The sequence below is a fragment of the Ambystoma mexicanum genome, chromosome 14, assembly GCF_040938575.1.
Source record: "Ambystoma mexicanum isolate Mex_15411 chromosome 14, UKY_AmexF1_1, whole genome shotgun sequence".
Lineage (NCBI taxonomy): Eukaryota > Metazoa > Chordata > Amphibia > Caudata > Ambystomatidae > Ambystoma > Ambystoma mexicanum.
The window spans coordinates 65360928-65368927 of NC_090940.1; positions in this window are offsets into that span (position 1 = coordinate 65360928).

The following is an 8000-nucleotide window of genomic DNA, read 5'->3' on the forward strand; positions in this document are numbered from 1 at the left end:
CAACACACCCAGATTATAAAGTGCAAGTGTGTGCATGTTTGTGTGTGTAGACATTTAGGTGCTTACCTGGATTTACACTAATATTAAGGTAATACACTGCGGTGAGCGTGAAACATGCAGGAGATGAGCTAGAAGTGAGTTTGCAACACACCTAGATTGTAAAGCGCAAGTGTGTGTGTGTGTGTGTGTGTGTGGGCATGCATTTAGACACTTACCTGTATGTGCACCAACATTTAGGTATTGCACTGCATATGAGCGTGAAACATGCAGGGGATGAGCTGGAAGTGAGCGTGCAACAGACACACCTAGATTTTAATGTGCAAGGGTGTGTGTGTGTGTGTGTGTGCAGACATTTAGACACTTACCTGTATATACACTAATATTTAGGTAATGCACTGCAGGTGAGCTTGAAGCATGTAGAGGTGAGCTGGAAGTGAGTGTGCAACACACCCAGATTATAAAGTGCAAGTGTGTGTGTGTTTGTGTGTGTGTAGACCTTTAGGCACTTACCTGGATTTACACTTATATTTAGGTAATACACTGCGGTGAGCGTGAAACATTCAATGAATGAACTGGAGGTGAACATGAAACAGACCCAGATTATGAGCTTCGAGTGGGTGTGCAAGTGGTGCATGCGGTTGTACAGACATTTATAAACGTACCTGTATATACACTAATATTTAGGTAATGCACTGCAGGTGAGCGTGAAGCATGTAGAGGTGAGCTGGAAGTGAGTGTGCAACACATCCAGATTATAAAGTGCAAGTGTGTGTGTGTTTGTGTGTGTGTAGATATTTAGGCACTTACCTGGATTTACACTAATATTTAGGTAATACACTGCGCTGAGCGTGAAACATTCAATGAATGAACTGGAGGTGAACATGAAACAGACCCAGATTATGAGCTTCGAGTGGGTGTGCAAGTGGTGCATGCGGTTGTACAGACATTTAGGAACGTACCTGTATGTACACTAATATTTAGGTATTGCAGTGCAGGTGAGCGTGAAACATGCAGGGGATGAGCTGGAAGTGAGCGTGCAACACACCCAGATTATAATGTGCAAGTGTGTGGGTGTAGACATTTAGACACTTACCTGTATGTACACTACTATTTAGGTCTTGCACTGCATGTGAGCGTGAAACATGCAGGGGATGAGCTGGAAGTGAGCGTGTAACATACCCAGATTGTAAAGTGCAAGTGTGTGCATGTTTGGGTGTGTAGACATTTAGGTGCTTACCTGGATTTACACTAATATTTAGGTAATACACTGTGGTGAGCGTGAAACATGCAGGAGATGAGCTATAAGTGAGTGTGCAACACACCTAGATTGTAAAGCGCAAGTGTGTGTGTGTGGGCATGCATTTAGACACTTACCTGTATGTGCACCAACATTTAGGTATTGCACTGCAGATGAGCGTGAAACATGCAGGAGATGAGCTGGAAGTGAGCGTGCAACAGACACAGCTAGATTTCAATGTGCAAGGGTGTGTGTGTGTGTGTGTGTCCAGACATTTAGACACTTACCTGTATATACACTAATATTTAGGTAATGCACTGCAGGTGAGCATGAAGCATGTAGAGGTGAGCTGGAAGTGAGTGTGCAACACACCTAGATTATAAAGTGCAAGTGTGTGTGTGTTTGTGTGTGTGTAGACCATTAGGCACATACCTAGATTTACACTAAAATGTAGGCAATACACTGCAGTGAGAGTGAAACATTCAATGAATGAACTGGAGGTGAACGTGAAACAGACCCAAATTATGAGCTTTGAGTGGGTGTGCAAGTGATGCATGCGGTTGTACAGACATTTAGAAACGTACCTGTATATACACTAATATTTAGGTAATGCACTGCAGGTGAGCGTGAAGCATGTAGAGGTGAGCTGGAAGTGAGTGTGCAACACATCCAGATTATAAAGTGCAAGTGTGTGTGTTTGTGTCTGTGTAGACATTTAGGCACTTACCTGGATTTACACTAATATTCAGGTAATACACTGCAGTGAGCGTGAAACATTCAATGAATGAACTGGAGGTGAACATGAAACAGATCCAGATTATGAGCTTTGAGTGGGTGTGCAAGTGGTGCATGCGGTTGTACAGACATTTAGAAACTTACCTGTATGTACACCAATATTTAGGTATTGCACTGCAGGTGACCGTGAAACATGCAAGGGATGAACTGGACGTGAACGTCCAACAGACACACCCAGATTATAAAGTGCAAGTGTGTGTGTGTGTGCGCAGACATTTAGGGCCTCATTACGACCCTGGCGGAGTGGGTTTACGCCAGCGGTATTCGCGGCGGACCCGTCCGCCCTACTACGAGTTCCCGTAGCGCCATGGAGCCGTTTTCCGCCTGGTTTTTCCGGGCGGAGAAATCCATGGCGCTACGGGACCTTGTTGTTAATTACGCCACCGTATTTTACGGTGGCGTAATTAACGCCTTCCCCACTCCCATTATACCCTATGGGGCAAAAATGGGAATGGGGAAGGGTAAAATGGGGAATGGGGATTTACCGCCCCGCCAAGGTCGGAATGGGGCGGTAAATCCGCCAACCCCCATGGCGGTATCGGCAGCTTTCCGCCGTGCTCCATGGTGCATATTGCACCACGATCTCCGCCAGGGTCGTAATGAGGGCCTTAGACACTTACCTGTATGTACACTAATATTTAGGTATTGCACTGCAGGTGAGCGTGAAACATGCAGGTGATGAGCTGGAAGTGAGCGTGCAACACACCCAGATTATAAAGCGCAAGTGTGTATGTTTGCGTGTGTGCAGACATTTAGACACTTACCTGTATGTGCACCAACATTTAGGTCTTACACTGCAGATGAGCATGAAACATGCAGGGGATGAGCTGGAAGTGAGCGTGCAACAGACACACCTAGATTTTAATGTGCCAGGGTGTGTGTGTGTGTGTGTGCAGACATTTAGAGACTTACCTGTATATACACTAATATTTAGGTAATGCACTGCAGGTGAGCTTGAAGCATGTAGAGGTGAGCTGGAAATGAGTGTGCAACACACCCTGATTATAAAGTGCAAGTGTGTGTGTGTTTGTGTGTGTGTAGACCTTTAGGCACTTACCTGGATGTACACTTATATTTAGGTAATACACTGCGGTGAGCGTAAAACATTCAATGAATGAACTGGAGGTGAACGTGAAACAGACCCAGATTATGAGCTTCGAGTGGGTGTGCAAGTGGTGCATGCGGTGGTACAAACATTTCAAAACGTACCTGTATGTACACTAATATTTAGGTATTGCAGTGCAGGTGAGCGTGAAACATGCAGGGGATGAGCTGGAAGTGAGTGTGCAACACACCCAGATTATAAAGTGAAAGTGTGTGTGTGTGTGTGTGTGTGTGTGTGTGTGTGCGCAGATATTTAGACACTTACCTGTATGTACTAATATTTAGGTATTTCACTGCAGGTGAGCGTGAAACATGCAAGGGATGAGCTGGAAGTGAGCATGCAGCACACCAGATTATAAAGTGCAAGTGTGTGTGTAGACATTTAGACACTTACCTGTATGTACTAATATTTAGGTATTTCACTGCAGGTGAGCTTGAAACATGCAAGGGATGAGCTGGAAGTGAGCATGCAGCACACCAGATTATAAAGTGCAAGTGTGTGTGTGTGCGCAGACATTTAGACACTTACCTCTATGTACACTAATATTTAGGTATTGCACTGCAGATGAGCGTGAAACATGCAGGGGATGAGCTGGAAGTGAGCGTGCAACACACCCAGATTATAAATTGCAAGTGTGTGTGTGTAGACATTTAGACACTTAGCTGTATTTACACTAATAGTTAGATAATGCACTGCAGGTGAGTGTGAAACATGCAGGGAATGAGTGTGCAACACACCCAGGTTATAAAGTGCAAGTGTGTGTGTGTGTGTGCAGACATTTAGACACTTACCTGTATGTACACTAATATTTAGGTAATGCACTGCAGGTGAGTGTGAAACATGCAGGGGATGAGCTGGAAGTGAGTGTGCAACACACCCAGATAATAAAGTGCACGTGTGTGTTTGTGTGTGTAGACATTTAGATGTTATCCTGGATTTACACTAACATTTAGGTAATACACTACAGGTGAGCATGAAACCTTTAGGGAATGAGCTGAGGTGAGTGTGAAACACACCAAGGCACTGGGCAGCAGATGAATGTGCACGACCATCGCTCAGATAATAGACTGCACGAGTGTGTGCAAAGGCACCTCGACAATGAGATGAGGGGTGTGTGACATGCACTCTAGTAACAGACTGGTGATGAGTGTACAAGATAAACAGGTAATAGTATACAGGCGTGTTTACAACATACCCCGGAACCTGCCTGAAGGGTTCTGTGCAACATGGTGTGTGCATGGAAAACAGTTGGTTGTCCGAGGTAGTGTGGTAGTTGGGTTGCTGGTGAATCTCTCTCAGTTAAGGCTGGACTCGTGTGCACCACACACTCGAGAAATGAGCGACAGGTATGTCAGCAGCACTGTGCTCTTGCACCTCAAAGCATCTTCTTTGTGCTAGATGCAATTACCAGTAATTATCACAGACCAAATAACCGGACAGACCAAAGGAAGATTGTCAAATACTGCTTTAATCTCAATGACGAAAGCAGGGAGAAATACAGCTATCAAAATAGATGCTCAATATTCACACCTTAGTTTGCTTGTACAGAGTTTATATACTTTCACATACGTCATTTATGATGTCATCCTACGTGGCATTTCATAAAAACCGAATGCCGGGAGGGATTGGATTAGCAAAACATATCTACTTATAGAATTATATAGGGGTTAATATCTCATTAGCTTCCCCTTGTCTATAGGACATGCCCTGAGCTACTTCTATGTACTTTATATACTGATTATAGCAGAGAATATGGCAGCGGGCTGATAACTGCAACATTGTATATGAAAGCACGTGGCAGGTCTTTTGGTTGGCAACCCTATCCAACCTTGGAATTTCGGCTTGTCTTAGCATCACATGAGCAAAGTGAAACCTGGTGTTCAAGCTGCGTCAACTTGTTCTCTGTTTTCCCGATTAGTCCATTGTATGTCATTGACCTGATCCTTAACCAAGTTCTATTGTTTGTAGTTGACCTCGTAGTCTGCTCACTGTTCTGGGACATTTGAGGGAGTGTGAGCAGACCACTATCTTAACTCGAAGGTCTAATCAATAGCCTTTGTTTTGGGTTCTTCATCACATTTTAGGAGACCACAATTTTGTCAATTTCAGCCTCTCAAGTACGGCTATTTGATTTTACTAAACAGGCTGCCATTACACTCTCTGGCCTTTAGAGACTTGCTCACCCCACCTCACATAGATTTTGCCTTTGTGATTGTTCAATACTTAGCATCAGCAAATGTCCTTGCCCTGCTTATCTTAGCAGAAATATGTCACACACATGGTCTGTAAATTTAACTCCTTTTGTGCCTTGCACCCATCTCTCGAAATAGCTTCCTTGACTTCAGGCCCACGTACTCCCTTATTCTGCATATGAAAACAGCTTCTTCATTAATTCATCCATTTGCAATCCTAGGCGTGTATTTTGAGGTAGATGTGTTGATTCTTTAACACAGGCCGTCCTCCATTTTCTTCCAATGATGGGTGTCCTAAATGTTATATATATATATATATATATATATATATATATATACCTCTTTTTAGCGAGCTACTATAAGCTTTTTCTACCTTGCGTTACAGCATATTTACAGTTACTGGTCAGCACTTTACTTCATGTTCTTATTTTCATGATAACTTAATCTTTTGCTACATGTTTCTCTTAGTGCTTCTGTTAGATTGCCAGTATTAAGTATGTTCATATTGTTTCAGCCTAGGCTTTTATATCTTCTTCATGACATCCTATTACTTTCATCAACCTTTTGTTTAGAGTTCATTCATGATTCCCATAGCCGCATTCTGGCACTTTGACAGTGGACATCATTCTTGTTAACTTCCTTCCATTGACTCAACATGAGGGTATCTTCTTAATGGCTTTCTGAGTGCATATCATCTTTAGTAAAATCGACATGGTATGGACATGCCACATAAACTCATGCATGAATTCCCAATTGTAGCTCTTTGTCTGCTACTCTAATAGCACGGTGGGCAAGGAGCAGGGACTAGAGAAGAGGCATCCACCTGCTGCTTTACAATCCCCTCTCCTATTGAATATTCAACCATGCTCTTCTTTTTCTCTTCTTCCTCAATTCCTTATTCATCTTCTTCTACCATCTCATCATATTTTCTTTTCTTTGGGACTGCAAGGAAGGCATGGTGAAGTGGGAGAATGGAAGAAAAGGATCCCACCCTTCCCCCCTCGCGCTTGGCCTAGAGGATCACGGCCTAGACACCCGCCACAAGAGGAGTTTGCCTGTCTACCAGACGACCAAATACCCTGGTACAGGAACATACGGATGTGCCCATCTACCTGCCCAGCAGCCCGCCCCGTCCATGCCGACACCTGCGGCACGGATCAACTCGACTAAACCTACATGTCGTTAGAGATGCCAGGACGACCTAGCCACGGTCAGCACACCTGTGCAAATATACACACCGGACACTCCCACACCAATCCACACGAAGAATATACTCAGTGCTATGACGTAGGCGACAGACATACTCACCGACGTGCATCTTTATTATTTTCCACATAGGCTCTCAAAATGCAGAAACGCAAGACGCATCATGAACTTATCTAAAAAGGCTTGCTCACGCTTCTTCTAAGAGCCATGTACCATAATGAAGAATATAACGGACACGATACTGAGGATAAAGCAATATGATATCGTAACCTAAAGCGCTCTGCATCAAACGGTTCCACCTATGCACCAGGCCCAAGTAGGCCGCAAGCAAAATCTTCCATGAACATTGAATGAGCAAGAGCTCGGTTGCTGACCCTGCAGAATGAGCCCGGCGAAAGCACACCGCCAAGGGAACGATGTTGCAATCTCGCACGCTGCAAGCCAACGCCAAGGTCGCACCTGCAAGATAAACCAGGCACACAGTAGGAAAAACAATATTAATTATGTTGAATTTTGCCTCAAACACGGTCCCACCTCACGTGACAAAGCCAAACCTGACAAGATGCCAAGCCAAGGAGGAAGGAGATGCCTGAATCCCACGTTTGAAGACACAGGCAGATACAATTAAAAGACTCATTGGACATCTGCAGCAGTGGGAGTAGTCGACCTCCCAACATATGAATAAATCCTCACATTGTTTACACCTACCCATATTAAAACATTGTTGCAAATTACAGGTGCACCGCGAGTTGGGAACAGCGATAGTCCCAGACTGGGAGGCTCGCGAGCAGACCAATCAGAACATGGGGCTCTTATCACTGACGCCATTAACATTGACCAATCCTCAGAGGTCTTCATGTAACAATTTTCATGTATCAAATTGAAGGGACAGCCCAGGTATACCACCTGACTAACCCTCAGCCACTAACACCGTTCTCTATATGTGCGCTATACTAACCCCACCTCTCGAGTAACCAATCCAGAGTGGAAATAGGTTTTTTACTAAACTTTGTAAGATGACGCAAGTAGCGCGTCATACTAAGGTAAAAAGGGCCTGCGAGCCCCACGATTGTGTGTGTGTCAGGACGGACGCGTATGCTCCTTGACCCATCCCTGCCGTTTTGTCTAATAAACAGCAGAGTCACCTTGCTTCTTGCGTGTGTCTCATACTATATCTTTTTTGGGATATACGGGAGGAGTTGGGGCCTCCCTGCCCGGAGGTCTGCGGACGGCCCGGCCGACCCCGGCAGAATTTCCCCCCCAACAAGTTGGAGGCACTGCTGAAATCTGTTTAAGATCTGCTTTTTTATTTTTACTTTTTTCCAGGTACTACTGTTGCGAGGAGGCCCGGCGGCGCGGCCCCCTCTGCCGTTGCCCCCTTCTGAGGACTACAGGACCATTGCGGAACTGCGAGAAGACCGGACAGCGCAATCCGGATATTGGCCTTCGGGAGCCGGTTGAGAAG